This window comes from Bubalus kerabau, chromosome 1 (genome assembly GCF_029407905.1).
Source record: "Bubalus kerabau isolate K-KA32 ecotype Philippines breed swamp buffalo chromosome 1, PCC_UOA_SB_1v2, whole genome shotgun sequence".
NCBI lineage: Eukaryota > Metazoa > Chordata > Mammalia > Artiodactyla > Bovidae > Bubalus > Bubalus kerabau.
This window is the reverse complement of record NC_073624.1, coordinates 51,909,415-51,931,776: the sequence shown is the minus strand read 5'-3', so window position 1 is coordinate 51,931,776 and position 22,362 is coordinate 51,909,415.

Genomic DNA, 22,362 nt, shown 5'->3' with positions numbered 1-22,362 from the left:
TTTTAACCCCGGGGTGGAAAAACTAACATTGTCACTAGGATATGAAGAAACCATGGTGAAGAACTAGCCACAGCGAGGCCCCACAGAATGGCCGGCAGCATCTGCTCCGAGGGCCTTTATCAGCAGCCTTGTATATTCTATTCAAGACTCTCAGAACGATTGTTGGCATGATGTAGACAAATTGACGCAAATTAGTTTAGCATGGGCTATGCAAAGTTTAAGCTTGTTGAGCAACGCACGTGGACCACATAGCAACAGCTCCCAACACTATGCAAAAGGTGTTGGATGCAAAGTACTAACTACCCAGACTCTCCTCTTCCAGATTGGAAGCAGGATTTGCAAATCATTGGTAGAGGATGGGGGAGGCATTTGGGGAGTCAGGAAGCTGGCAACAGAGAGTGGAGCCCCTATACTGACCCTGAAGGCCAGTGAGGGCTGTGAAAAATATCTCCTGAAAGGGCCGCTTTCCCCATCGAAAATCGACTGCCTGTTATTTCACGGCCACAAATCCTCAAAGGATTGGCCCCCAAAGATTAAGGGGATTCCGCCACTTTGCTCTTTACTTTGGTTCAAATATCTCAAGACCATTCCTTTGGGGCTAGTGTCACACAGACCACCTAGAGGGGCCTTCTAATTGTATTTACAGTAATTTAATTACATCAGGGAGAGCTTCAGAAGGCAGGATTTACCAAGATCGATACTATAGGTGTCGCTGGCAGAGTTTTAATCTGTTAAATCAACAGAGAAATGGTAAAAATAAAGCCACTCCAGAGTCTAGAAACCACTTAATAAACTTTCTTTTTCTTTTCTTTTTATTTTTTTCAAGAAGAATGGGAGGGTGAAGGAGACATTTTCCTGGGGTCCACAGCTTTCCCACTTTTGTTCATATTATTTTATACTCCATGCACACATTAAATCCATCTGAACACACACACAGGAGTCTGGATATTATAAATGCACCACAACCAAGTATGTGTGTGTCTGCGTGTTTAATTAAAAATATCTCTGAAGAGTTATTTAAGAACTTGGTGGCAGTGGGGTTTCTGGGGAAGACACCTATGGGAATACAGGGTTGGGGAGGGAGACAGACTTACTTTTAATCTCATTCCTATTTGTTTGTTCTGCTTCTTTTAAAAAAATTTTTTACACCAAATATTTTAAATAGTTTTCAAATGAATCCATAAGGAAGTTTTTGACAAATATTAAATCACAAAATTCAGCAATCTGTATAAAATTTAGATTGTTTGGCTAACTACCTAGCCTTGGTTGGTAACTTTCCCTTGGAGCTTTAGCTTTCCTACCGGTAAAGTGTTTGGGAATGAACCAATTATCCCGGAAAGCCCCTTCCTCTCTGTGAGATTGTTAACTGGAGTCTAAAAACAGCATGTGCTGCTACTGCCATCTAGCAGTTCCACTGGGACCATGTGGGTCCAGCTTTTCCTAGGCATTTAAAAAGAAGGCTGGGGCTATTATTCAACACAAAGACACCATTGGCTATGCAGACACCCTGCAGTCCCGAAGTGCTTTCTGGAGTAGCAGAGATTTTAAACATATAAATAAATCCTTAGATACTTAAAAAATAGTTCTCTATCAAAAAACTGTTAGAACAAATTAATTCAGTAAAGTTGAAGGATATAAAATCAATATACAAAATCAGTTGTTTTTCTTTACACAAATAACTATCAGAGAAATTAAGAAAACAATCCTATTTACAATTGCAGTATAAAAAAATAAGATCCCTGGGATACCAAGGAGGTGAAAGACCTATATATTAAAAACTACAACATATTAACAAAAGAAACTGAGTAGACACAATTAAGTGGAAAGATTCTGCACTCATGGATTAGAATAATTAATATTGTTAAAATGGCCACACTACCCAAACAATCTACAGATTCAATGCAATCTCTATTGAAATTCCAAAGGTATTTTTCACATAAATGGAACAAACTATCCTCAAATTTGTATGGAACCATAAAAGACCCTAAATAGCCAAAGCAATTTTGAGAAAGAAAAACAAACTGGAGGCATCATGATCCCTGGTTTGAAACTATATAACAAAGCTACAGTAATTTAAAAAGTATGGTATTGGCATAAGAACCAACTCAGAGATAATGGAGCAGAAGAGAGAGTCCAGAAATAAACCCAAGCATATATAGTAAATTAACTTACAGCAAAGGAGCTAAGAATATACAATAAGGGAGGGTCTCTTCAATAAATCTGTTGGGAAAACTGGACAGCTACACACAAAAGAATAAAACAATCACTGTCTTACACTATATACAAAAATTAGTTCAAAATGGATTAACAACTTAAATGTAAGACCTGAAGCCATAAAAATCCTAGAAGGAAACATAGGCCACAAGCTCTTGATATAGGTCTTGGCAATAATTTTTTGAATCTGATACCGAAACCAAAGACAACAAAAACAAAAATAAACAAGTGGGACTGCATCCAGCTAAAAAGCTTTTGCATAGTGAAAGAGGAGAGCCACAAAATGAAAAGGCAGTTTACTAAATGGGAGAAAATAATTCCAAATCATACATATGATAAGGGGCTAATATCCAAAATATAAAGAACTCAAACTACTCAATAGAGAAAACAAAACCCAAGCAATCTGATTTTTTAAATGAGCAGAAGATATGAATATACATTTTTCCAAAGATGACATACAGATGGCCAACAGGTACATGAAAGATGCTCAACATTATTAATCATTGTTGTTATTGGCCAACTAAGTCATGTCCAACTCTTTTGCAACCCCATTAACTATAGCATACAATGTTCCTCTGTCCATGGGATTTCCCAGGCAAGAATACTAGAGTGGGTTACCATTTCCTTCTCCAGGGAATATTCCTGACCCAGGAATTGAACCCATGTCTCCTGCTTGGCAGGCAGATTCTTTACCACTGATCCACCTATGAAGCCCTATTCATCATTAGGAAAATGTTAAGTCAAAATACAATGAACTATCTACTCCACACAAGTTAAAAAGGCTATTATCAAAAAGATAAGAACTGACAGATGTTGGTAAGTGTGTAGAGAAAAGAGAACCCTATGCACTGTTGGTGGAAATGTAAATTGGTACAACCACCATGGAAAATGGTAGGAAGTTTCCTCAAAAAATTAAAAACAGAACTACCATACAATCCATTTCTGGCTATTTATCTGAAGAAATTTAAAAACTAATTTGAAAAGATAGATGCATTTCCATGCTCACTGAAGCTTTATTTACAATAGCCAAGATGTGAAAACCTAAATGTCCATCAATGAATGAATGGGTAAAGAACGTGTGAATATATGTACACATATGTATATATATGGAGAAGGCAATGGCAGCCCACTCCAGAACTCTTGCCTGGAAAATCCCATGGACAGAGGAGCCTAGTGGGCTGCAGTCTATGGGGTCGCTACAAGTTGGGCACAACTGAGCGACTTCACTTTCACTTTTCACTTTCCTGCATTGGAGAAGGAAATGGCAACCCACTCCAGTGTTCTTGCCTGGAGAATCCCAGGGACAGGGGAGCCTGGCGGGCTGCCGTCTATGGGGTCGCACAGAGTCGGACATGACTGAAGCGACTTAGCAGCACAGCATGTGTGTATATATATATATAATTAAAAATAAGGCAATCTTGCCATCTGTGATAATATGATAATTGAGGGCACTATTCTAAGTGAGATAAGTCAGACAGAGACAGACAAATAACATATGATCTTTCACAGTATAATCTAAAAACAAAAACAGACCAAGAAACTCCACCAAAAACCAACCATATAGATACAGAGAATAGATTGGTGGCCAGAGGTGGGGAGCTGGAGGAGGAGGATTGTAGGAGAAATGGGTGAAATGTGGGATTTTTTTTTTTTTTTTAGTTTATATAAATTGAATTTAAAAAAATTTTAGATAGTTTTGAACCTATAATATTTGACTAACTATAAAACCCTCACTGCAATTTACTAGCCTCAAGGGCCTCTATTAACAAGTATTTGTTGGGTATCAACTATGTGTGGAGTGCAACATACAGATGTGCGTGTGGTAGGAAGAGGCAGAAATTTGGTGTCCTGGAGTTCAGACACTGTGGCCCTGTAAGGACAGAGACTAAGACCTTTTGGAGGTATATTCCTGGTAAGCCCATTGCCTCTCCAGAAGCTAGCATGGTACTGGCATAAATCAGTTCAGTTCAGTTCAGTTCAGTCACTCAGTCGTGTCCGACTCTTTGTGACCCCATGAATCACAGCACGCCAGGCCTCCCTGTTCATCACCAACTCCCAGAGTTCATGCAAACTCATGTTCATTCAAACTCTTCATCAAGTCGGTGATGCCATCCAGCCATCTCATCCTCTGTCGTCCCCTTCTCCTCCTGCCCCCAATCCCTCCCAGCATCAGAGTCTTTTCCAATGAGTCAACTCTTCGCATGAGGTGGCCAAAGTGCTGGAGTTTCAGCTTTAGCATCAGTCCTTCTGATGAACACCCAGGACTGATCTCCTTTAGAATGGACTGGTTGGATCTCCTTGCAGTCCGAAGGACTCTAAAGAGTCTTCTCCAACACCACGGCTCAAAAGCATCAATTCTTCAGCGCTCAGCTTTCTTCACAGTCCAACTCTCACATCCCTACATGACCACTGGAAAAACCATAGCCTTGACTAGATGGACCTTTGTTGGCAAAGTAATATCTCTGCTTTTTAATATGCTATCTAGGTTGGTCATAACTTTCCTTCCAAGGAGTAAGTGTCTTCTAATTTCATGGCTGCAATCACCATCTGCAGTGATTTTGGAGCCCAAAAAAATAAAGTCTGACACTGTTTCCACTGTTTCCCCATCTACTTCCCATGAAGTGATGGGGCCAGATGCCATGATTTTAGTTTTCTGAATGTTGAGCTTTAAGCCAACTTTTTCACTCTCTTTCACTTTCATCAAGAGGCTTTTTAGTTCCTCTTCACTTTCTGCCATAAGGGTGGTGTCATCTGCATATCTGAGGTTATTGATATTTCTCCCGGCAATCTTGATTCCAGCTTGTGCTTCTTCCAGTCCAGCATTTCTCATGATGTACTCTGCATAGAAGTTAAATAAGCAGGGTGACAATATACAGCCTTGACGTACTCCTTTTCCTATTTGGAACCAGGAACTTAACAAATTCTTGTTTCCGATGAATGAATGAGCTAGATTTGAATTCATATTTTCTGCTTATGAGAGCATTTTTTTCTCTGAGCCTCCATTTCCTGGCCTGTAAAATAGAAATAATTCTTGCCCCTAATTGTGAAGGTCCAGTGATGAACAAAGGGCAATGCCTCTGTCAAATGGAAAACATTTTTTAAAGGAGATGGGGTTGGGGACTCTCCATAATTCGAGATTCATCAAAACATTTATTTTGCGTGACTAAGAAATATATTCTTTACTCCCAAGGCTGGTATTTCCATTTGAGAATTAGAAAATGTTTTCCACCATGTATTCTAAGTTTACTTGATTAGCTAAAGGGGATACTGTGGAAGTAGCCCACAGAGGTTGTTCTCAACATCTTTCCCCTGACCTGCCCTTTAAGCAAATGAATAAGTTGTGTTCTTTGTTTTTACCACATATCCAGGTTTCCATATAGATAAAATTAAAATTAAACTCAGCAGTCTCTTACTTTCAAAACAGATTCTAACAGGGAAAATTGTCCAGCACAGACACAAAGACAGGCCTAATACGGTGAAGAAACCATGATATGCTGCCACCTGTTGGTGATGCATTAAATTATCTTAAATTTTAAACAAAGCTGAAGTCAAGTGTTAAAATAATGTTAACTACAACCTAATGGATTTACATACATAGTTACAGTTAGAAGCTCATTACAGTGCCAAGGGAAAGAGATCTTCTCTCCCACAGTAATAACAGTTGACTCTTAAGAAGCATTTATTACCAAGTGCTTACATGTATTCTCCAAATTAAATCCTCACATCCAACTTAATCCAAGATTCTTTGATGATCCCCATGCCCGCCCCACTTTACAGATGAGGAAACTTATAATTATGGAGGTAATAATCTGCCCTAGATCACATGGCTGGGAAGTAACAGAGGCAGAACTCAAGTCCAGTCCTTTCTGACTCCAGGGCCTAAACATTAACATTAACATATACCCTCTGCTGGTGTATTCCTTGCTTAATTTCCTTGTTTCTGGTTAGAAAAGTACTTAACACCTATGTAGAAGTTTTATAGATTATAATGGAAATAAAAATAACTTGCAATCCTACAACTTAAACAAAATCAATGTTAACATTTTGTACATATCTATCAAGTTTTTTTGGAGAAGGCAATGGCAACCCACGCCAGTACTCTTGCCTGGAAAATCCCATGAGCGGAGGAGCCTGGTAGGCTACAGTCCATGGGGTCGCTAAGAGTCGGACATGACTCAGTGACTTCACTTTCACTTTTCACTTTCATGCATTGGAGAAGGAAATGGCAACCCACTCCAGTGTTCTTGCTTGGAGAATCCCAGGAATAGGGGAGCCTGGTGGGCTGCCGTCTATGGGGTCGCACAGAGTTGGACACGACTGAAGCGACTTAGCAGCAGCAGCAGCATCAAGTTTTTTAATGCTTATACTGTGTACATATTTGTACTTTTATATATAAATTTTGTCAAAACAATAGATCTCCTTTCCATTTATTTATTTTTCTTTTCTTTTTAAATTCATTCAGCTATTTGATTAAATTTAGCAAATACTTACTTTGTGCCAGGTAGAGATACAGTGGATGAGATTAAAAAGCAAAAACGACATGATCACCAACCTTGTGGAGCTAATAACCTAGAAGAAATATACAAATAATCACAAAGAGATTAAATGCTCTGGAGGAAAATCGTTTCAGGAGACTAGGTGACAAGGGATGATAGTCTACGCTGTGCAACCACAGAAGGCTTCCTTGAAGAAGTGATACTTAGAAAGGTATGGACAATTCATGCACCTCATTCCCCTACCCCCGCAATCAACTTTTCAAGCCATTGGCTTCACGGAGGGGAAAACCTGCCCTCTCCATTCTCCTCCCCTTGGTCAAGGAGGCACAGGGACGGATTGGTAAAGCCTTCCCTAAGCAGACAAAAGAGTGAGAATTAGATATTACTCTTTTCTTATTGCCAGCACCTTGATATTTGCGACCATCCCTCTCTTGTCTTTAGGGAAAACGTCTTCCCCATAAACATTGCATTTCCACTCCTACCACTGAAGGGATCTAGAAGTCTATCCCCAGTTGTTGGGACCTCTAGTGGGGGAGATCGAGAGTTTACAGTTTTCAGCTGAGGTCCTAGTTCCTGGGTGACAGAAGAAGGCCTGCCTAACAGTTGCATGACTGGTTCTCAATCCTAACAGTATGTTCAAATCAGCAGAGCTTGGCCCTCAGCCTCAGCGGTTGCGATGTAAGCAGTCTGGGGAAGTGCCTGGGTCTCAGGTTTGGTTTTGTTTTAAGCTTCCAATGTGAAAAGGAAGCTGACAGCAGCATTTACAACTGTTACTGCTTCCTTCTCCCGCGCTCTTCTTTCTTTCCTTGGTTTCTGATGCTTCGTAGAATGTTTAATACTTGAGAGGACTTTAGTTTCCTCTCATTGTTTTCTTTTTCAGTTTTCTTGGCAACTTTTCTTTGTTTTTTATATTAATTTCAGATTCAATTTGTATAGATTTTTTAAAAATGGTTGATATTTTCATTGGAATCAGGTTACATCGATATATGAAGAGTTATAATCTTTTTGATGTTCAAATTGTCCTATCTTTTCCATTGAAAATCACTTTAAATTCATTTGAATTCTTTCTAAATTAAAAAATGGTTATGAAATATTTCAGACATACACAAAAGTGAAGAGACTAGAACAACACATTACCTTCACATACACAACATCCAGCTTTAATGATTATCAACTAATCACCAGTCTTAATATAAATAAGGAGTGTTGGGGAGGATACAGAGAAAAAAGAACCCTCATGTACTCTTGGTGGTAATGTAAATTAGTGCAGCTACTGTGGAAAAGAGTTTTCAGGTTTCTCAAAAAGCTAAAAATAGAGTTACCATATGATCCAGCAATTCCACTCCTGGGCATATATCCAAAATATACAAAAAATAATTCAAAAAGATATCTGCACTTCCATGTTCAATCAGCATTATTTACAATAGACAAGACATGGAAACAATTGAAATGTTCACCAATGAATGAAGGATAAAGAAAATGTGGTATTCTAAATGTGAGACCGGACAGTATAAAATGCTTAGAGGAAAATACAGGCAGAAAATTCTCTGACATAAATTGCAGCAATATTTTTTTGATTTGTCTCCCAGAATAATGATAATAAAAACAAAAATAAATAAATGGGACCCACTTAAAAGCTTTTACATAGCAAAGTAAATAGTCAACAAGAAGAAAAGACAACCCACAGATTGGGAGAAAATATTTGCAAATGATGTGACTGATAAGGAATTTGTCTCCAAAATTTATAAACAGTTCATGATGCATCAAAACAAAAAACCCACTCAAACAATGGGGAGAAGACCTAAATAGACATTTCTCCAAAGAAAACATACAGATGGTCAATAGGCACATGAAAAGATGTTCAACACTGCTAATTATTAAAGAAATGCAAACTAAAACTACAATGAGATATTATTCACACCAGCCAAAATGGCTATCATCAAAAACCTGAGTTCAGTTCAGTTCAGTTGCTCAGTTGTGTCCAACTCTTTGTGAGCCCATGAACTGTGGCACGCCAGGCCTCCCTGTCCATCACCAACTCCCAGAGTTTACCCAAACTCCTGTCCATTGAGTCAGTGATGCCATCCAACCATCTCATCCTCTGTTGTCCCCTTCTCCTCCTGCCCTCAACCCTTCCCAACATCAGGGTCTTTTCAAATGAGTCAGCTCTTCACATCAGGTGGCCAAAATATTGGAGTTTCAGCTTCAACATCAGTCCTTCCAATGAACACCCAGGATTGATCTCCTTTAGGATGGACTGGTTGGATCTCCTTGCAGTCCGAGAGACTCTCAAGAGTCTTCTCCAACACCACAGTTCAAAAGCATCAATTCTTCAGCACTCAGCTTTCTTTATAGTCCAACTCTCAAATCCATCTATGACTACTGGAAAAACCATAGCCTTGACTAGACGGACCTTTGTTGACAAATAAAGAAAGCTAAGTGCCGAAAAATTAATGCTTTTGAACTGTGGTGTTGGAAAAGACTCTTGAGAGTCCTTGGACTGCAAGGAGATCAAACCAATCAATCTTAAAGGAAATCAGTCCTGAATATTTATTGGAAGGACTGATGCTGAAACTCCAATACTTTGGCCACCTGATGCAAAGAATGGACTCATTGGAAAAGACCCTGATGCTTGGAAACATTGAAGGCAGGAGGAGAAGGGGATAACAGAGGATGAGATGGTTGGATGGCATCACCGACTTGATGGACATGAGTTTGAGTAAGCTCCGGGAGTTGGTGATGGACAGGGAGGCCTGGCGTGCTGCAGTCCATGGGGTCTCAGACACAACTGAGTGACTGAAGTGACTGAAAATATCCACAAACAGTAATTGCTGGAGAGAGTGTGGAGAGAAGGAAACCCTCCCCAACTTTTGGTGGGAGTGTAAATTGGTACATCTGCTATGGAGACCAGTATGGAGGTTCCTAAAAAAACTAAAACTAGGTAATATGACCCTGCAATCCTACTCCTGGGCATATATTCAGAGAAAAACATGGTTTGAAAGGATACATGCACCCCAGTGTTCATTGCAGTACTGTTTACAATAGGCAAGACATGGAAGTAACCTAAACGTCCACTGACAGAGGAATGGATAAAGAAGGTGTGTACATATATACAATGGAATATTGCTGCTGCTAAGTCACTTCAGTCGTGTCCGACTCTGTGTGACCCCATAGATGGCAGCCCACCAGGCTCCCCCATCCCTGGGATTCTCCAGGCAAGAACACTGGAGTGGGTTGCCGTTTCCTTCTCCAATGCATGAAAGTGAAAAGTGGAAGTGAAGTCGCTCAGTCGTGTCCGACTCTTAGCGACCCCATGGACTGCAGCCCCCCAGGCTCCTCCGTCTATGGGATTTGCCAGGCAAGAGTACTGGAGTAGGGTGCCATTGCCTTCTCTGACAATGGAATATTACTCAGCCATTAAAAAGAATGAAATAATGCCATTTGCAGCAACATGGATGGATGTAGAGAGTGTCATAGTGAGTGAAGTCAAACAGAAAAGGAGAAATATTGTATGACATCCCTTATTTATGGAATCTAAAAAGAAATGATACAAATGATCTTATTTACAAAACAGAGACTCACAGACTTAGAGAACAGACTTATGGTTGTTGGGGGAAAGGATAGTTTGGGAGTTTGGGATGGACATGTACACACTGCTATATTTAAAATGGCTAACCAAAAAGGACCTACTATATAGTGTGGCAATCTGGATGGGAGTGGGTTTTGGGACAGAATGGATACATGTATATATATAGCTGAGTCCCTTCATTGTTCACCTGAAACTATCACAACATTGTTAATTGACTATACCCCAATACAAAATAAGAAGTTAAAAAAAAAGAAAATGTGGTATACATATACAATAGAATACTATTCAGTCTGAAAAAAAGCCATTTGCAACAGCATGGATGGACCTTAAGAACATTATGCTTAGTGAAATAGGCCAGAGAGGGAAAGAAAAATACTGGATTTCATTTATATGTGCAATCTTAAAAAAAAAACAAACCCTGAACTCATAGATATTGAGAATACATTGGAATGGGTAGATAAAATGGGTGAAGGTGGTTGAAAGGTACAAATTTCCCATTACAAGATAAACAAGTGCTGAAGATGTAATGCATCATATGACAATTATGATTAACAATAGTATGTTGTATATTGGAAAGCTGCTAAGAGTAGATCTTAAAAGTTCCCATTACAAGAAAAAAATGTAATTATGGGTAATGATGAATGTTAACTAAACTTATTGTGGTGATCATTTTGCAATGCAATACACATGTCAAATCAATATGTTGTAAACCTAAAACTAATACAATATTATATGTCAATTATAAGTGAAAGAAAGTGATATCGCTCAGTCGTGTCCGACTCTTTGTGACCCCATGGCCTGTAGCCCACCAGGCTCCTCCATCCATGGAATTTTCTAGGCAAGAGTACTGGAGTGGCTTGCTATTTCCTTCTCCAGGGGATATTCCCAACCCCGGGATCGAACCGGGTCTCCTGCATTTCGGGCAGATGCTTTACTTCTGAGCCACTAGGGAATGAATTATAAATCAACTTAAAAATATTTGCCTTTTCTGAAAGTTTCACATAAATGAAATCATATAGTATGTAATCTTTTCCATCTGGCTTCTTTCACAGGTGGGAAACATTACTGAAGAATGTCAAAGCATGTCACTGATCATACATCCTAGATTCACTGGCAGAGGCAAATAGGAAGTATTGATAAAGAATTATCAGGAACAATATTGGAGTAAGGCTGATAAATTTTGAAAATAAGGTCATCAGAGTAAACTTGATCAAGAATTATGAAAAAGATGGTATGATTAAACTCGATGTAACTACTAACACGAATTGAAAAACTGCTTCTGTTTATTAAAATTTAGATGAGGTGTAACAGCTGTATCTTTAATTCTAAACTAAGTAATTTCCAGAACTGAAAATCCATTATAGATTTATGGTCATTTTTTAGTAACTTGCATGCATTGTGATTTTTTTTGCTCAATAATAAAATGATCTAATTCTATATTTATTACTTAGCATGTTCCTTTGGGTCTCAAGTTCTCATTTCTCCTACACACACAGCAACAATGGAAACAGTGATAGACTTTATTTTGGGGGGTTCCAAAATCACTGCAGATGGTGACTGCAGCCATGACATTAAAAGATGTTTGCTCCTTGGAAGAAAAGTTATGACCAACCTAGACAGCATATTAAAAAGCAGAGACATTACTTTGCCAACAAAGGTCCATATAGTCAAAGCTTTGGTTTTTCCAGTAGTCATGTATGGATGTGAGAGTTGAACTATAAAGAAAGGTGAGTGCCAAAGAATTGATGCTTTTGAAATGTGGTGTTGGAGAAGACTCTTGAGAGTCCCTTGGACAGCAAGGAGATCCAACCAGTCCATCTTAAAGGAAATCAGTCCTGACTATTCATTGGGAGGGCTGATGCTGAAGCTGAAACTCCAATACTTTGGCCACCTGATTCGAAGAACTGACTCTTTGGAAAAGACCCTGATGCTGGGAATGATTGAAGGCAGGAGGAGAAGGGGACAACAGAGGGTGAGATGGTTGAATGGCATCACTGACTCAATGGACGTGAGTTTGAGTAAGCTCTGGGAGTTGGTGATGGACAGGGAAGCCTGGTATACTGCAGTCCATGGGGTCACAAAGAGTCAGACACGACTGGGCAACTGAACTGAACTGAACTGAAGGATATACAATCTATTCTCATTATTTCTGGTAGTTATGTTCTATAAAGTTGCTTCAAACACTGAATTAGTGAATTCTGAATTACTGTCCCTAGAGGAAATATAGAATTAAGTTCTTGCAACATGTTATTTTCATCAACTAATCAATACATAACCTTTTTTGTGTGTGTGAGTTTCTGTTTAAAGATGCCTTATTTAAAATATATTGTCAACTCATTAAAACTGAACTCATGGCAAACAGCACTATAATTTATGCCTGAATGAAGCTTATCTAATATATATATTTTCTCCATAAAGTACATCACAAGCTTCTCATGCTTAGAAACGTAGATAACATGCTAGTCCTATGCTTGGATGCTATTTTAAACAAAATAACGAACAAAGAGCACAAAACAGTGAAAACTATGGCAAAAAGGACACTCGTGTACAGCAAAAGTGCTGAAACCAGAAGGCAGAGTGTTGCCTTGTTTGACCTCAGATGGGAACATGTTTGTTGGGTGACTCAAATTTTTTGCTTTTCTGCACATGTACATGTTTTTCATGACCAAGGAGTCACTGTCTTGATATGGAGTTGCAAATAAGTTTCAGCAAGTAAGCAAATATGGAAAACATGGAATCCATGAATAATAAGAATTAACTATACTGTTTTATTTATTCATCAATTGATGGACAGCACCTGGACTTTCTTCGTCGCTCAGCTTTCTTCACAGTCCAACTCTTACATCCATACATGACCACAGGAAAAACCATAGCCTTGACTAGACGGACCTTTGTTGGCAAAGTAATGTCTCTGCTTTTGAATATGCTATCTAGGTTGGTCATAACTTTCCTTCCAAGGAGTAAGCGTCTTTTAATTTCATGGCTGCAGTCACCATCTGCAGTGATTTTGGAGCCCAAAAAATAAAGTCTGACACTGTTTCCACTGTTTCCCCATCTATTTCCCATGAAGTGATGGGACCAGATGCCATGATCTTCGTTTTCTGAATGTTGAGCTTTAAGCCAACTTTTTCACTCTCCTCTTTCGCTCTCATCAAGAGGTTTTTTAGTTCCTCTTCACTTTCTGCCAAAAGGGTGGTGTCATCTGCATATCTGAGGTTATTGATATTTCTCCCAGCAATCTTGATTCCAGCTTGTGCTTCTTCCAGCCCAGTGTTTCTCATGATGTACTCTGTATAGAAGTTAAATAAGCAGGGTGACAATATACAGCCTTGACGTACTCCTTTTCCTATTTGGAACCAGTCTGTTGCTCCACATCCAGTTCTAACTGTTGCTTCCTGACCTGCATATAGGTTTCTCAAGAGGCAGGTCAGGTGGTCTGGTATTCCCATCTCTTGAAGAATTTTCCAGAGTTTATTGTGATCCACACAGTCAAAGGCTTTGGCATAGTCAATAAAGCAGACATATATGTGTGAAAGCTGAGCAATGAAGAATTGATGCTTTTGAACTGTGGTGTTGGAGAAGACTCCTGAGAGTCCCTTGGACTACAAGGAGATCCACCCAGTCCATTCTGAAGGAGATCAGCCCTGGGTGTTCTTTGGAGGGAATGCTGCTGAAGCTGAAACTCCAGTACTTTGGCCACCTCATGCGAAGAGTTGACTCATTGGAAAAGACTCTGATGCTGGGAGGGATTGGGGGCAGGAGGAGAAGGGGACAACAGAGGATGAGATGGCTGGATGGCATCACTGACCTGATGGACATGAGTTTGAGTGAACTCCGGGAGTTGGTGATAGACAGGGAGGCCTGATGTGGTGCAGTTCATGGGGTCACAAAGAGTCAGACATGACTGAACGACTGAACTGAACTGAACTGAACCTGGACTTTGATTCACCATGTCATACTGTCTGGTCACATCATCTTGAAATTCAAATATAATCTACTCAAGGCTCAGAAATCTTGAAGGAAGAGGGGAGGGGTATAATTAAGTTACCCCAACAGAGACCAACTGAGTCAAGGGGATTGGAGGTCGCAATTTTCACAAGTATAGATGCACTGAAAGGCATATCTTCCTCAGTTCTGTCACTCCTATAATCAATTCTCCTAAGAAGCAATGGGCGGTGGGACTAGTGGTCTATTTTGGGACTATTTAACTAGCACGAAGGCTCTGAAAAGCTAATTAATCTCTTGGCAAATAAGTGATTAGACCCTATGTAAGAATGTGCCCTCAAATCAAGGATGGAAAGTAGGCCAAGCAGTTACCAATGAAAAGTTTTTTCTTGGCAGTTTTAGATCTAGAAAGTGATTAATGTCGGCTCCTCTATACTTCGGTGAAAGATGTATGGCTATTTCCCTCACATTCAAGGAGAGTATAAAGGACAGATTTTTCAAGTTGCCCTAAAACAGGATTTTCTCTCCAAGAACTCATTTGCCTTTGCATATTGTTTGGTATCAGAATTTTATGTCAAGAGAAATCCACCTACCTGGGTTACAGAGAACTTGATTTAGGATGCTATTAATAGATACCCTCAGGCTTTTTATTTACCTCCATAAAAGGGATCATACACCTTAGAATGCATACAGCACTGCCTAAACCATAGTTGCACAACTGTTCCCAAAGACCAAACTGAGAGGTTCTCTGATTGTAGTGCACACAAATCCCAGGCAAACTGTACTATGTTCTGGGGTCATGTGAAAAAAGTTTACACGCCATGTCTCCCATCTCATGGTAAATATACATGCTCTTTCAATCTGACTATTCTAGACAATAAAGACCCTATGGTTCAACTTTGGATTCTACTTTTTTTTTTTTTTAAAGCTCCACTGTGCCCGTCTTCTCTTATCCCCATTTATCTCTTTCTCTTTTAGTTTTTGGCCATGCCACACCAAACCAAAGGTTGAACCCAGGCAATGGCAGTGAAAGCACTGAGTCCTAACCACTGGACCACCAGGGAATTTCCCATTAACTCTTTACCATTGAAAAGGCTTATGCTTGGTGAGCTATGCTATCATTCTATGCTTTTTATTAGTGCCTTCCATGGGTCTAACACCTATACTAGATGTACATGGAAAACAGTAATCATTCTACTCTGCCTATGTATAAATATCCAGCTCAAGTTCTAGTAAAAGTAGGTACTTAATAATTATTTAAAAAATAACTTCCTCTTCCTTTCCCATCCCAGAAGGTTTCTGCAGCCCACTTTCATATTTATCTTTTCTGCATTCATTTAGTACTCATTTTATGACCATAGGGGCTTCTCAGGGGCTTCCTTGATGCTCAGAAGGTAAAGAATCTGCCTGCAATGTGGGAGACCTGGGTACAATTCCTGGGTTGGGAAGATCCCCTGGAGAATGAACTGGCAACCCACTCCAGTATTCTTGCCTGGAGAATCCCATGGACAGAGGAGCCTGGTGGACCATGCGATCTCAAAGAGTTGGACACAATTCTCTGGAGAGAATTGCAGAGCTGGAAACAGAACTAATGCCAAAGATGAACTTGAGTGACTAGATGACATGATATATATTATCCTTCAATGATATATAAACACTTACTGTCCATGTCTTTCTCAATAGTGTAAATGCCTTAAAGAATAAGATTTATATCATCTATCTTCTAGTGTTAGACACATGAATAGTGTGTAAGAAATGCTCAGTGTTTTGCCTAGATTCTCCTGGCTACAAGAAATAAAGGCTACAGTTCCCTCAAGTGATGAGAGAGACTACTGAAACAGAAACCAGACAGTCAAATAGCCCATAGGATGAGCAGGGCCTGTAGCAGAATCAGGTTTTTGGGTATTTAGTATTCTACCACTCTAGAATATAGAACCAGGGGTAGAAGCCAGATTCAAACTGGGGTATTTAGGTTATTTTCCCTAGGCATATAGACTTGTCTCCCAGTCATTTTAGCAGGAAAGATGGTTTGAAGCCAGTCTGGTAAGGGATATGGAAAGATGAGAGTAGGAATGAGAGAGAATTCTCAAAAGAGCTAGAAGTGAGACTGAGAAAAGCAGAGGGTAGTTTCCTTGATCATGGAACGCCTACCATTTCATGGTTATAGGCTATCGTGAGGTCTTATTGCTTCTAGTGCCCTTGTCTTCAGTGAGATGTCTCTAGTTATCCTCCCAATTTCACCTCTCTTTTGACTCTAGCGTAAATGGATTGCTCCTTTTTACAATAATATCACCCTTTCCTATAAGCCAATTGCCTCCTATAGAATGGTTCCTCATTAAGCCTGTTAAAGCACCCAAATTACTCCATGAATAATGGAAGTTTCCATTATTCAAACCATGAATTTTATTAAAATTGGTTGTTTACCTTTCATAACTGAAGTCCCTCCTTTTGGAAACTTCTGGGAAGAGAGAATATCACCCTTAGTGTACACACTGTAGCCTGTACTGCCTCTTTTGACCACTAAGGGCTTAAAGGAGGAAATGCAAAAATGCAGACCACACTGAGCCTGAGAAAACTTTTAAGTCACAAGGAGAGATGAGCCAGACATATCTTCAATGGCTGAAAGAAGAAAAGGAGACTTAACCTAGCAATTGACAGAAAGGATAAGAGAGAATCTTTCAACAGTTATAGACTCTCTGTCACAGGTACAGGTTAAAAGACTTGGTAAGAATTGCAGAGCTGGAAACAGAACTAATGCCAAAGATGAACTTGAACTCAAGGTTAAAAAATGGGGGAGGGGAGGGAAGCCACTGTGGCTGAGCAGGAGAAAGAGATTCTAGGGAAGTCTAGCATCTAGTCTAGATGCTAGCCAAATTAAAGATGGCTGTGTGAAACATATGGAAGTGCAACTGATTGACCCCAAAGACATCCTATACCCCAAAGCTTTACTTCACCAGGAAAAAGTTACTTTGGAAAAGTCATAAGAAATTTCAGGATAACAAAGACAACAGTAGCTACTGATGCTGGAAGAGTTGGTAGATAAACCAACCTGGGTTAATCATTGAGATCCTTTAAGTAGAGAGACAGTTCTATGGCATGTCTGATGAAATTTTGTACTCACCCAGGGAACATGGGTTTGATACCTGGGTTGGAAAGATCCCTTGCAGTAGGAAATGGCAACCCACAATAGTATTGTTGCCTGGAAAATTCCATAGACAGAGGACCTGGTGGGCTACAGTCCATTGGATCACAGAGTCGGACACAATGGAGCACGCACGCAGCAGCAGAGAACAATGAGTAAGATTGAACTCTCTAATTGAAATTGGAAGGTTTCCAAGTACTATGCAGTCTTCACTAAGGGCCTCTTAGGAGCCTGGAGCACTTAAGCAGAATGAAGTCTCTGGCCACCACTGCCACTAGAGAAATAGGAAATTAGAAGTTCCATCAAAAGCAGGCCTTCTGAGAACTGATGGGTGAGCCCAGGACGACTGTTTGTTTCTACTAGCCAGAGAGAAGTCTCACTACTGCGGCAAAGATTTTTACAGACTTCCAGTAGTTGAACCAAGATTAACATGAACTATGAAATTAATCTCAAATTAATCCACCTGTAGCTCTGCTAGATCTCTAAATCACATAATGGGGTCACAAAGTGTATTTGCACATTTTAAATCATTCTAGTTTATTCCCTCTCATTCTCATCCCCTTTTCAGAGGCCTAAAGCAGAGCAGTTATTTATGTTCCTAAAGGATAGCACTTCATGGTAATTTCAGTAATTATAACCTCAGTTTGAAGATGCTCAATTTGCTGTTACATTTTTGTCTAATTGCTCACCCCTGTTGGTTACTTCCTGCTCTCAAATGCCCTTACCTCTACAGTAGAGTACAGGAACCTCATTTGTACGATAAACGTGTTCCTGAAAAACTGTAAATTAGAGTTTTTTTGAAATGCAATTTTATTTTCCCACAGTTCCAGAGATGCTTTATAATCATCTATGATTGATCATAAGTTGGCAGTGATTTTCAACTTCAGTTTTGTTATTCTACTATAAATCAAGTAGTTCCTCAATTGTAAAAAAAAAAAAAAATTTCAGTGTACTATGAATTCTGTTACTCTACAAAAAAGAATAGGCTTTTTTTTTTAATAAGGTAGATTACCTATTAATAATTTATCTGATTTATTTAGAATTTAATATCTGGTGAGATACTCTGTTAATGTCTTCATATTCATGGTACTGGGCAGCCCTGCCTCATCCCAACCTTTTCCCCCTTTCAACATCTTTCCTTTTTAAAGTCAAGTTTACTGAAATATAATTTTACATAGAATACAACTGCTCTTTTTAGTATATGGTTCTGTGTTTTGAAAGATGCACACATTGTGTAACCCACATCACACTTCAAGATATGGAATTGTTCCATCACCCCACAAAATTCTAAGCCCCTCTGCAATCAACCCCTCCCAACTCACAGGCAATGACAGATATGTTTATCCCCCCAGTAATTTTGGCTTTTGCAGAATTTCATATAAATGGAAGCAATACGTAGACTTTTTTGAGTCTACATCTCTCACTTAGAATAACACACCTAAGCTCATTTAGGTTGTGTTATCAATAGTTGGTTCCTTTTATTGCTGAGTAGTTTCCATTGTATATATGTACCACAATTTGCTTATCTAGTCACCAACTAAAGGGCACTTAAGATTGTTTCCAGTTGGGGGCTATTATATAGCATGTGTTCAGGTTTTTGTGTGAACATGTTTTTATTTCCCTTGGGTAAATATCTAGGCATGGGATTGCTGGGTCATATGGTAATGTATATTTAACTTTGTAAGAAACTGCCAAACTGTTTTCCTGAGTGTATCACTCTGTATTCCCACCAACAAAGTCTGGGAATTCTAGTTGCTCTACATGCTCAACAGCACTTGGAATTATTTTTAAGTAGTGATACTTTTTATGGTTTTGATATGCATTTCTCCAATGACTAACAACATTGAGTGTCATTTCTTGTTGATTGTTCAGTTATACTAATATTTTGAAAATTGACTTCTTGCCTTTTACCAAATTGTAGTTCTTCATACAGTCCAGATACAGTCATTTGTCAGATACATGTTTTGCAAATATCTTCTCCTGGTTTGCTGCTTGTCCTTGCATTTTACTAAGGGTTGGTGAAAGAACAGAAGCTTTCATAAATTAAAAAAATTTTTTTCCTTTTATGGATTGTGCTTTGGGTGTTGTAGGTGGGAAAATTTTTGCCTAGCCAGAGATGGCAGACTTCCTGTTTCCTTCTAAAAATTTTATAATTTTATACTCAAATATATAATCTATTTTGAGCTATTTTGCACGTGGTGCAAGGCATAGGTTGACATGTTGAAATTCTTTTTTCTTGCAAAATGATGTCCAATTATTCCAGTACCATTTGTCTCTTTTGACTATCTTTTGATAAAGTTCTATTAGCATAGAATCTATGTAGAATCTACTAAAAGGAAGATAATCCTTTGGCTTTGGTGTGACAGTCCTATGGCTGGAGATGGGAGGGAAGTCCCCAATTTCTTTGACTGGTAAGAAATAGCAAGGCAGTATGCCTTCCACTCCATATATTATACATGCATGGTATATGACAATCCAGAAAGAACTGTCAAAGCTCTTTAGCAAAAGACCACCATGAACACAAGTGTGGCTGAGCAAGCTAAGTTTATTACTCACTGCAACAAGGGAGAACATAAACTATGGTAACCATGAGGTATCTCAGTAAGAGTGTTAGAAATTACCTATGTTAAGATTTGGGTTTGTTGGGTGATTTGAGTAACTTTTCTCTAAATTGGATGCTGTCAGGAAGCAGGGCTAATTCTATAATTGGGTATCTTAATAAATCTTATGTAGAAAAATGAAGACTAGAATGAGGATAAAACTGATAAAGAATAGTCACATGCTAATCTGATTGTTTTTAGTTTGTGTCTTCCATTTGATGGCTTAGATAATGTTTGTGTTTTTGTTTGTGTTCAGACATGATTATGGAGTAGTCTTATTTTTGTCCTGATCCATCACACTCGTGAAATGGATTTTTCTGATGTTGATGTTCTCTGAAACAGTTTATATACAACAGAATATACCAGAGCCTAGTTGTGCCAGGCCAACTGCTAGCAACTCCAAGACCTAGGTGATAGCATCAGACCAGCTACTTGACATCAGGAACCGTCTTTCTCTTTCATGGTTAAGAACTTAGGTCCTAAAGTCAGAAAAATCATGTTTTATTACAGAGTCTGCCTTTCACTAGCTGTGGGCCCTTGGGTAAATTATCTAAGTTCTTTATGCCTCAATTTCCTAATATGAACATGGGGATAATAATAGTTCTTGCCTCATTGGAATGTTGGGGGTGCATGTCAGAAATTACATTAAATAAGTCTTGAAAGTGAAGTGAAAGTGTTTGTCACTCAGTCATGTCCAACTCTGTGCGACCCCATCCATGGAATTCTTCAGGCAACAATACTAGAGCAGGTTACCATTTCCTCCTCTAGGAGATCTTCCCAACCCAGGGATCAAACCTGGGTCTCCTGCATTGCAGGCAGATTTTCCACTGTCTCAGCCACCAGGGAAGCCTAAAATAAGTCTCAGTTGTCATTATTATATCAGAGAAAAGCTTAAGAAGGAGTGGGGCAGAAAACCAAGAATAGTCCAGGTTACTGTGCCAGGAAAGTCTTCCTGGCATTCACACTGGAAAGGTCACATAATATGTGGTTTCTGTCATAACAAGAAAACAGAGTTGCTTTGTATCTTGTCACATGATGGGCAAACACAACAATGCATAGATCCTGCTAACCATCAGATCATGTTTTAAAGTGACCAGATTATCTCATTTCTCCTTTAACATCTGGAAAACTAAAATATCTTCATAGTGTCACAACAATGGTCTAACTGGATCTAAGTCACTGCTTTGAAAAAAAATCAATGATTAGGCTGAAACCATAAATTATGTTTGATCCACTATAAGACATGGCTCAAAGGTAGCTTCTTCCAGGATGCTTTCCTATGTTAGCATGTCCTTTTCTGGGCCTTGTCAATAGTTATCATTCAGTCACACCACCCTGATTATTTTGTATTCAAAAAAACATTTTGTGAGGTTATTCAGTTCAGTTTAGTCGCTCAGTCGTGTCCGATTCTTTGCGACCCCATGAACTGCATCATGCCAGGTTGGATTCCCTGTCCATCACCAACTCCCGGAGTCCACCCAACCCATGTCCATTGAGTCGGGGATGCCATCCAACCATCTCATCCTCTGTCGTCCCCTTCTCCTCCTGCCTTCAATCATTCCCAGCATCAGTGTCTTTTCCAATGAGTCAGTTCTTCGAATCAGGTGGCCAAAGTATTGCAGTTTCAGCTTCAACATCAGTCCTTCCAATGAACACCCAAGACTGATCTCCTTTAGGATGGACTGGCTGGATCTCCTTGCAGTCCAAGGGACTCTCAAGAGTCTTCTCCAACACCACAGCTCAAAAGCATCAATTATTCGGCGCTCAGCTTTCTTCACAGTCCAACTCTCACATCCTTATATGACCACTGGAAAAACCATAGCCTTGACTAGACAGACCTTTGTTGGCAAAGTAATGTCTCTGCTTTTTAATATGCTGTCTAGGTTGGTCATAACTTTCCTTCCAAGGAGTAAGCGTCTTTTAATTTCATGGCTGCAGTCACCATCTGCAGTGATTTTGGAGCCCAGAACGATAAAGTCAGCGACTGTTTTCTCTGTTTCCCCAACTATTTGCCATGAAGTGATACTGGATGCCATGATCTTAGTTTTCTGAATGTTGAGCTTTAAGCCAACTTTTTCACTCTCCTCTTTCACTTTCATCAAGAGGCTCTTTAGTTCTTCACTTTCTGCCATAAAGGTGGTGTCATCTGCATATCTGAGGTTATTGATATTTCTCCCGGCAATCTTGATTCCAACTTGTGCTTCCTCCAGCCCAGCATTTCTCATGATGTATTCTGCATATAAGTTAAATAAGCAGGGTGACAATATACAGCCTTGACGTACTCCTTTTCCTATTTGGAACCCGTGTGTTGTTCCACATCCAGTTCTAACTTTTGCTTCCTGACCTGCATACAGGTTTCTCAAGAGGCAGGTCAGG